General features: G+C 39.4%; 1 pseudogene; it reads left to right on the top strand.

Moving 5' to 3' along the window:
- The first annotated feature begins 8,915 nt into the window (after window positions 1-8,915).
- Window positions 8,916-9,032, top strand: LOC125937175 (uncharacterized; annotated as a pseudogene).
- Window positions 9,033-10,718: the final 1,686 nt, after the last annotated feature.

Below are 10,718 nucleotides of genomic sequence, written 5' to 3'. Positions count from 1 at the left end.
CTATCAGTCATGGACTAGTGAGGCCATGTGTAAATTATAACTTATCACTACTTTATTGTTTATTGTTTATAAAGTGGTTCCATGCATAATTTATTCTTTACAATTGTTTTAGTCCTTTCAGGATGCTACAATAAATATAATGCAGACTAGGTAGCTTATAAACAACAGAAATATATTTCTCACAATTACGGAGGCTGGAAAGTCCAAAATCAAGGTGTTAGAAGATCCAGTGTCTGGTCCTCGCATAGCAAGAAAGGTGAGGAAACTCTGGGATCTCTTTTTGTAAAGGCACAAACCCCATCCACTAGGACTCCACCCTCATGACTAGATCACCTCCCAAAGGCCCCACCTCCAAAACTCATCACCTTGGGGGTTAGGATTTCAACATATGAATTTGGGGGTAGACACGGGCATTCAGTCTGTGGCAATAGCTATCTTATGAGTCTGAGCTTTCTATGCCTTTGTAAAGGTCAGGATAATGAGAGTCTGAGTTTTATGCCATCAGCTCAAGTGGTTCAAATAGCAAGCTCTGAATTATGCTCAATTCTAGATTTTTCCATTTGACATTTGTGGCTTTTTTAGTCCACGTACATGCCGACTCTCATCACTCTGGTGGAAATCATTAATCATTTGTTGGGCCCAAACCTTCTTATATCTCATAGTATCATATAAATAATCCAAGTAATACTCAGCCAACCAGTGGTAAAGCATGACCAGGCTATTGATTGGTGTCTCTTGTCTGCACATTCCAACTGTCCCCATTCCAGGCTTTCTGGGTCCTCCTGTTCTCAAACCCCTATCTCAGCACTTATCCCCCACCTGAGAGACTCATATCCCTTTCTGGTGCACAATCTGGCATCAGTCTCTAGAATGAAGTCCCTGAGCTACGAGTATCTCATTCTGGTCCAAAAGACAGCACACGCATCCCCAAATACACTGCAGGAGATAAAGTTGGACAAGCCTGAGGAATGCAGAATTTGTGATGATACCTCACAACAACACTGAATAAGGAGAAGTTAATTCTGGACATTATAATTTCGGAATGACTTCATGTCTATTTCACTTCTAAGCACTCAAATCTTAGGGTTTCATGGAGAAAGATTTTTACCTTTTTAAGCAGCAACATGCACACTCAACAAATAAAACAAACAGAACAAGAACATTTTTTTTTTTGCTTCTTGAACGAACAAGGTGATGATAAGAATAGGGGCATATGCTAAAACATAAATTCAATGAGGACGGGACAGTTTGTTTGCTTTGTCTGTTTGTTTGCTGTAACCAGGAGCCAACAGCATTGCCTGGCTTACAGCAAGCGTTCAATACATATTTGTTGAAAAAAAAAAAATAACAACAACAAGCCAATTCAACTACCTTACGTAGAGTCAGCGCCCACTTTCCACCACAACCCTGTCGTGGCAAACCGACAAAGTTAAATCAACAACAAAGATGTATATTTTATAATGAGCTTCCCATATACTATTTTGGGGATTCTTTTAACCTTCATCAGGAATCTGATAGAAAGATAATATTATCTCCTTTAGGAGATGAGGTAACTAAGATACAGACATTTCATGTCCAGGAGGTAAAGAAAAACATCAACGTAGATGTGGAAAAAAAAAGATACATAAAAAATACATGTAGATATATTGACATGAATGCAATGTTATTCACTTCACACTAGGGAGTTACATTTCTCTCTCATCTTGTTGCCTTAGAATGCAGAAAATGCAAAAGACCATTTCCGTCGTTCAGAACCCAGATGAGTTCTATGGGCTCCCCCGAGAAGCTGAGTCCCATAACCAACCATAGCCTCCTGGGCTTTTGGTCCCTTGTTCAAAGAAATGTGCTTTTTCACAGCCTGATTCCCTATCTTTACACCCTGGCTTGCATTTCCCTCCAGATATGTGATCTGTTGAAGTCAGTTGTACATCCTTTCTCTGGTATGATTCTCACTACCATCAAGGAGGATTTTATCCATGACTAAACAGAGGTGCAGGGCTACGGGCCCTGAGTCATCCTACAAGTCAGGTGCAGGATCAGAAACACCATCTTGGATTCTTCCCCCCTCGCAAGCCTTTTCACCAATCTCATTCAGTTATAAAGTACAATCTTTCACGCCCAAACCTGGGTGGAAACTGTGCTCGATGCAAATTAATATTGTAGTAAACTCGCATCTGTGAAAATGCAACTTTCACAATTGCAAACCCCTAACTGTGGTAGACGGTGTTATACACGAGTAACAATGCAGGTGAAGCAAAACATCGCTATAAGTTACCTATCGCATGTACCTAAATGTCAAACGAAGTCGCACAAAGAATATTACTGCTATAAAAAATAACATTCTCTGCAAGACATGTGTATACATATAGGTTGCGTGCATACAGTCTGGAATGTAGCTATTGCAGGCTAAAATTATGTGACGGATGTAGATGTTTTCTCTTCCTTTTCTTTGCTCTATAATTCTATTAATCCAGGTGGCCCTCAGAGTTTGTGAGAGTCATTAATGGCTGTTGATTGTCATTCACAGAACTGGACCATAGTACCTCCAACTTGTATAGGAGGTAAGTCATACTCCTGGGGAATAAGTGAATTCTATCACGTAACAGATAAAGATAATCACAAAGACAGTTATGGATAAGTCACAAAAACACATTGACTTGTCTTGTCTTCAATTCAAAATGATTATATGAAAAAAAGAGAACATCTTATTAAATTGGAAATTTGGTTGAAAATCAGCCTGGGAAAATACGACAGCAAAACCAATACATTGAAGGACCCAGATTAAAGTAGTTCTAGAAGTAACTGAACATATCCCAATTTCATCCTTAACAGTTTCTACTAAAACTAACAATGATTGCAGTGAATAATTAGCCTTTGTGTCTCTTCACACTTCTGCAAGTTGAATTTATAGTTTTAACACACAGACTTTTCAAAGAAAGGAATGTTTGTTTGACCTACCTGTGTGTCTTGAAATATGTATTTAGCACAGCTGTTCTTGTGTGTTAAACTCATCACAAAATGCAGCTTTAACGTAACCCACCATTGATCTGCAGTAAGTGGAAACAAACTCTCTCCTTAATTAGTATCATCCAATCCCTTTTTTACATTTCTACAGAACACACACTGTGAACTGTTTAATGGACTATTATTTAGAAAAGTGGCAAAGAGTGCGCACACACACACACACACACACACACACAAAGACATAGGGAAAATGAAAACCAGCCGTGTCAATGAAAAATATGTTGTGAAATAATGGGAAAAAAAGATGTTTCGTTAAGATGAGCCTTCTTGGCATTTCACTGTAGAGATGAATGGCGCCCCAATTACTGCCAACAATGGATACGGAGATACTGAGATTCATTACCTTCAACACCCTTAACTGTCTACCAGTGAATTCGCTTATCTGCTCCTTTTTCCACAGAACCTGCGCGGAGGGGGGAGGAATAAACAAAGAACTGAGTGGAGTAAATGTGTCACAAATTACCACAAACACACTGTGACTCAATGCACTTTTCATTTCTCTCCTCATTAACTGTGCCTTGCTCAAAATGAGCGACTGGGTCCAAACATAATCAAGTCCCACAGATAACAATTGACTTGACTGCTGGGGCAGTCACCACCTCCTAGCTACTGGGAAATAAATTCAGAAATAAAATGAGTTAAAATAAAATTCACTCTGCTCTCTTTTCGGCGCTGAGATAATTTGAAGACCATCAAGGCCCAAAGAAACAATCCATCTCCCTGTGAAAAAGAAGGCCTCCGTGCCACCGCCAATAAGGCATGCCTTTAGTGTTATCAAGAGTGAGTATAATTACACAGGGAAAAGGCCATCAAAGTGTCTTGGGCACTGGTATTTTTTTCCTGAGGTCTTTATCCATAGTGCTACCTGAAATAAAAATAAAAGTCGTATGAGGGAGCCAGGGAGCAGGGAGGGAGGATGGAAAGAAAAAAAAATAACCGCTCAGATGGGCATAACTGACCTGTAAGTAGGGGAGTACGTTCAAATGGGAACACTCGGATAAAAGCCTTGCTGTTGCTGCTGCTGTATCTTATTTTAAAACAAGAAAGACCGGTTTGAAGAATTTTCGAACTTGTGTGTGTAGACTCCTGTGGACCTGGTCTTATCAAAGCAGCGATTCCCCAGCAAAGCTGTTGAAGGGCTTCTTTCCTGTTTAAGAGATTTTCGTGCTAACCAGGATACTTCATTTCCCTCTAAAGCAGAACGGAGTGCTTGTAGGAGATTCAGTCACTCTAGGAAGTTGGGGGCTTGCCTCTTGGGAAGAGAAATGCAGGTATGAAAGCTTTCGGGTTTTGCACAGAGGAAATGGAAGGGATTCACGAAATGTGTTTCAAATTAAGGCTAAACCAACACTGACAACAGATGACTCTGAGTCTCCCTTTATTCCATCTGAAATTTTACTTTCTGCTTTAACTTCATGGTGGTGCTCCCCATGTCCCAGCCCCTGCGGCCCCCTTTCAGACACCAGAGATGCTGAATCTTGCCTCTCGCTCCCACTCTGTCCTGGAATCTGGACTGCCTGTTCTTGGGTTCCTTTCCCTCTTCTGTTCTTGAACCTAGCTCATCTTGGAAGCCAAAAGCCTAAAGCCTACTTTCTTTACCCTCACTGAGGTTATTATTTCTCTGAACTGGACGTTAGATTGAATACAGATGACGTGAGTTCCTGATCATCCTGGGAGTGACTGAAACAAAACAGAGAAAGTCATTTATACATGACATCGTGTCATTAGTCTAAGAGGTAGCAGGGCAGTTTGCCAAGTGAAACCAAGTTTCTGATATGTCAATGACTGAAACCTCCTTGAGCAACGTCCAAGCTTCTAGAGTGTATGGTGAGTTTCATCTCTGCCGTAAGTTACCATCTTGCCAGCAGTTTCATTTTTTATGTCCCATATCTCGGTGCCAGGTGCATGTGACACAGGAGATGAAAAATAAAGGAATAAATTGAAGGCAACCTCTATTTCAGCAGCAGAGTGCTTCTCAAACACGGTGACTTTCAGAATCACCTTGAGAGCTTATGAAGAACATGGAGTGAAATTCTCTGCTCTAATGCTAATCACAGGCTTCTGAAACATACTACCTTCCATGATCAGTTATCCGCTGCATCCTGCTGGCTCTGGTGACTGCTTGGCTGATAGTGAGCAGAAGAGTTGGGTTGGTCTTCTCTTTATCCCAATATACATTCGATGGTGGCATCTATACATACAAGCACTTGAGAGAGAGCAGAAAACAAACTCATAAGAGCTGGGTTTGAAAAGTGGGCAGAGGTAAAGTTTGAACAAGATGCCTGAGTACTGGCCATGACAGGTGGAAGATTTATCTAAAGTCTGATGAGAGACAATTGTATTTACTCAGAATTGTATGCACTTACAGTTTTTCTTACGTTTGCAATGATTGAATACCTTTAAATGCCAGCCATCTTAAGCTATAGTAAAATCCCCATTGATGGGATTGTGATAGGATAATTGGCTTATTCCTGTTTCATTACCTGACAGCTCGAAATGGACATATGCAAAACATTTACAATATACCCATTCTACAGAAAACAAGACTTATGGTCAAAGAAGGTGAAAGCATTTGTCACATAACTTCCATGTGGCAAAGTTGAAGTCATGCTTGTCTGGCTGTTTGTGTACCCCCACCGGCATTTATTGCCTTGTTTTGTCTTTATACCTCCTCTGGTTGATGGATGATGTCATGCATTGACCAAAAATGTTTCAGCTGGAAAAAGGCCCGTGAAATCCAGAGGGACCATCCAGTAGAGAGGCCAACAAAATAGCGTGTGGCAACCTTCCAAAATTCCACCCCAAAAATGGAGCGTTTTATTTTATACCACTTAAAGGTACTCTAAGAAGAACATTAACTCGGACCAATGCTGCCAGACAGCTCTATGCTTTATAATACTGTGAAGATTCTAGCAGTTCTTTTTAGAATTAGGTGCTAGAGTTGGAGGGGAAAAAAAAAAGCCTATCTCACTACATTTTTATTCAAATAATACATAGAAATTTTGAACAACTCTGAAATTTAGTGGCACGCAGTTATAAATCCAGTGAGCTAAACCATGCTGGTTTTCATTATACTTCCATTTAATTTTCTAATTAATCTCAGAAAACATTAATTAATTTTGTCTTTTCCACAGTTGGCCTGGCACCCTTGGGCCTGAAACACACAAATATTGCTGGCCTCGAGCAGTAGTAATCAAAATTTCTAATTTGTTTGAGCACGCCACTGTCTTTCTCCTTACTTCTTTCTCTGACGGGTACTTTAAGAATCCTTTAACCCCTTGGCTTTAGATTTTCTACGAATTCATGAATGAAAAAATCAGTAGATATCTCAGGCCAAAGAGATAGGATAAGACAGAAATAAAGCAGGTCGAAGTTTTGATATGGAGACAAGAGTCGGACTCTGTGCTGGGGAATTACTTGTTTATGTTCCGGAGTCATCATGATCTGGTGCCATTTTGAGTGTGGCATTACCCTGACATCTGCCCAGTTATCCCTCAGGATTGACTGCCTGACTCATCACATAATGTTTGCAATGTTAACTCACAATGAAGTCTGTGTAGAACCACAGAAAAATGGACACCCCTAAATGCCAAAAGCGTTAGAGTGGTTAGTTGCCTCTTACCTTTTTCCAGCAAAAGAATATATCTCAATTTCACTTTTTGCCAAAGCAACAACAAACAAACAAACAAACAAACAGCAGAGCACAGGCGATTTCCATGTGTCAGGGAGTCCAATTTTGGAAGCAACTAGAGAAGAGTGTGTTACATAAATGCTAAAATGCAGTGGGAAGTGACTTTTGGGAAAGATATTTGAGCTGTAACGCCAAAACATCATTTAAAATGAGTAATTTGTCTCTGTTGACTACAAAGGGCACTTAGGCTTTCTATATTTTATAATGTATATGTTGAAGAAGTCATCATGCCGTTCTACTGAAAATGCCTTCGAAATTGTATTGTGAAATATATTATACCAATAAAATGTTTGCACTGTGTACTTAAAAACAATAATAATAAAATTAATGCCCTTGGACCCACAACCGAGATTCGGAAACAAAACATTTTCTGTCCTTAGCAATTCCCTCTATGCTGTCATCAAAAGTAGGTCCCTCTTTCTCAGAGAGATAATTATAACATTATCTTGAATTTGTGCCAATTCTTTGCTTTTTCATTCTGGTTGTATTCATATACCTGTATCCTCAAGCACTACTTTATTTACTTTCACCTGTTTTAGAGCTTTTCAGTCAGTAACTATGCCATACTAAATTCCCATTTTTCAATATTGTGCTTTTCAGATCCATTCATATTAATGGATGGACAGTAATTCACTGATTTTGACAGCTGCACTTCATTATGTGAATATAGTAACATTTAGTTGTCCATTGTCATTACTTAAGGTTATTGGTTGTTTCCAGAATTTATTATTATTATTATTATTATACATATTTTAAAATATTTCATTATTTTATTTTATTTTATTTTATTTTATTTTATTTTATTTTTAGAAAGAGAGAGTACACGAGCAAGTGGGAGGGGCAGAAGGAGAGAGAGAGTCTTAAGCAGACTCCATGCTCAGCACGGACCCCAACACAAGGCTCAATCCCATGACCTTGGGATCATGACCCAAGCCAATAAACAAGAGCCAGATGCTCCATCGACTGAGCCACCCAGGTACCCTTCAAAGATTTATCATTATGAACAATGTTGCTATGGACACTTTCAAAAGCATCATTTGGTTCACTTGTGCAACCAGGTAGGATTGGACTTGGGGATTGAAAGGTACGCTCATGTTCAGCTTTAAATGGTAATGCCAAACATTTTGCCAAAAGGTGTATCAGTTTACCCTCTTACCAGTAGTGAAGTTTCTGATATTTCACATCCTACTCCATGTCGGATATAAACTGACTTAAAAAAATTTGTTTAAATGTTTATGTATTTTTGAGAGAGAGAGAGAGACAGAGTGTGAGCTGGGGACGAGCAGAGAGAGGGAGACACAGAATCCAAAGCAGGCTCCAGGCTCTGAGCTGTCAGCACAGAGCCTGACACAAGGCTTGAACTCACGAACCACAAGATCATGACCACAAGATCGTGACCTGAGCCGAAGTTGGATGCTTAACTGACTGAGCCACCCAGGCTCCCTGGATATAAACTGACTTTTTAAGAAAATATTTGACAATTCAGTGGGTGGGAAAATGTATCTTATTGTAGTTAAAATTTGTATTTCCATGATTCCAAATAAGATTGAGGCTCTTTCCATGTATTTAAGAGCCTTTTTATATATCTTCAGTGAAATGTCCTTCCACGGCATTTGTCTTAATTTAAAAAGTCGATTTGTTTTTCTCTTTTTGATAACATTAGGAGTTCTTTACTTTTTCTGAATACTACTCCCTTGTCAGTTATATGGATTAGCAATATCTTCTCCCGTTTAATGGCTTATCTTTTCACCACGATCGTGGCCTTTTTTATAAATAGAAATTTGCAGTATTAAAAGATTTAAATTTATCAATTTTTATTACAATTCCCACTTCTTACGGCATGAATTCCTCTTTGTATTGAGGTCATAAAGATTCTCCTAAAATGTCATCTTAAAGTTTTAATTATTTGGCTTTTGCTTCTAAGCCTTTAATCAACCTGAAATAGATTTTGATGTGTGGTTTCAGGTGGGAATCCAATTTCACTTTCTCCCATATGGGTAACCGACTTGCAAGTTAACAAGTTAGTTTCCGTTCTACTGACGGAGAACGTGAAACTACAAGACAGAGACAGAGGAGATCTCGTTTGTTATAGCTGATAGAAGTAGCCAGACTGTCGTCATTTTTGTGTAGGCTCTCCAAGCCCCATTCCCACAGGGCAGGGGATGCCTGAACACGAATTGTGTTATAGGAGAGGAAACCCGCGCTCGCTTTGGCAGTGCATATACTAAAATTGGACCCATACAGAGAAGATTAGCGTAGCCCCATGTGCAAGGATGCAAATGCACATTCACAAATTCGTGAAGCGTTCCATATTTAAAAACAAACAAACAAACAAACAAACAAACAAAAAAAAAAAAAACAAAGAGAGAGAGAGAGAGGAAACCCAAGCTTAAGGGACTCAAATCTTTTTTTTTTTTTAAAGTTTATTTATTTTGAGAGAGAGAGTGAGCATGTGTGAGCGGGGGAGGAGCAGAGAGAGAGACAGATAGACAAAAAAACAGAGAGAGAATCCCAAGCAGGCTTCGTGCTGTCAGTGTGGAGCCCAGCACGGGGCTCGAACTTACAAACCATGAGATCACGACCTGAGTGAAACCGGGAGTCAGATGCTCCGCCGACTGAGCCACCTAGGCGCCCCTCAAATCGTTCATGATGGGCAATGAGCCTATCTGAAGTTTGCCCCAAAAGGAAATACTGTCTTTTTCGCATTAAATTCATTGACTTTTTGGGTTACAATGGATATCTTTAAATATTAAATCCTGTACATAAGATGCATCTCAGTTTATTCCAATCTTTCTTTTTGTCTTAATAAAGTTTTCAAATTTTATCCATAAAGACCATGGCTATTTTTGTTCAGTTAGTGCCTGGACAATGTACATATTACTCATTTGTTCTTATACATCAGATATTCGTTTCTGTAATATTTTGTCTTTGGTACTTCTGTCATAAAGGAACACTATTGGTTTCATTGCTGACTTCAAATCCAACAACCATGCCCATCTCTGATTTTTCCAACACGCTTTCTGTTGACTTTGTTAGGTTTTCTATGGTAACTATACCATCTGCTGTTAGGGCAGTTTTATTTATTTTTTTCAACAGAAGGGCGGTTTTATTTCATTCTTTCTTGGTTTTTATTCCTCTTTTCTTTTTTAACCTGTATTACAGCACTCCTCAGCTTAAAACCTTACAATAGCTCATTTCACTCAGATCAAAGCCAATCTCCCTACAATGCCTGGGAGGCCTAAGGTGGCCTCCTTACGCCTCTGAACTCACCAGCTGCTCTCCATACTGGTTCCTTTGCTCCAGGCTGACTCAACACCTTACTATTCCAGAAATTTGCCAGATACAGCTTGCCTCCAGGGCCTCTCCAGGATCAAGTGCTATTTGCATGAGCTGGAAGTCAGTGGCTTCCTCCCACTTTACAACCTAAGCATCGCACTTGCCTTCTCTTGTCCAGATTTTGCTTTACACTTAATTTTATGTCTGCCTGGAAACTTCTTGCCTCAAATATCTGCATGGCTTAATCCCTCACTCCTTTCAGGTCTTTGCTTAGATATTTCTTTGTCAGAACATTTAAAATGAACACTACTTGCCTACACAAGCTCTTTCTAGCCATCTTTCTCCACCCCCAGGTCTATTGAAAAATAATTGACATAAAACATTATGTAAGTTTAAGGTGCACCATGTGATGATTTGATACGAGTATATTATGACACGCTATTATAATTAGGTCTCTTAGCACATCCTTCACCCCATCTAATTACAAACTTTTTGTTGTAATGGGAGAACATGAGAGCTCTATTCTCATAGCCACCTTTAAGTATACGGTACAGTATGGTTAATTATAGTCACCACCTTGTACATTAGGTCCCTAGAACGTATCTTCTACCTGGATGTTTGTACCTTTTGACCAATATCTGCCTATTTTCCCCACCCCTCTGCCCCTGGCAACCACCATTCTGCTCTCTGCTTCTATGAGTTTGATGTTTTTATATTCTGTATGTAA

This window comes from Panthera uncia (genome assembly GCF_023721935.1).
Source record: "Panthera uncia isolate 11264 chromosome A3 unlocalized genomic scaffold, Puncia_PCG_1.0 HiC_scaffold_11, whole genome shotgun sequence".
Taxonomy (NCBI): Eukaryota; Metazoa; Chordata; class Mammalia; order Carnivora; family Felidae; genus Panthera; species Panthera uncia.
Note: the sequence above shows the minus strand (reverse complement) of the source record. Positions and strands in the feature narration are given on the sequence as shown.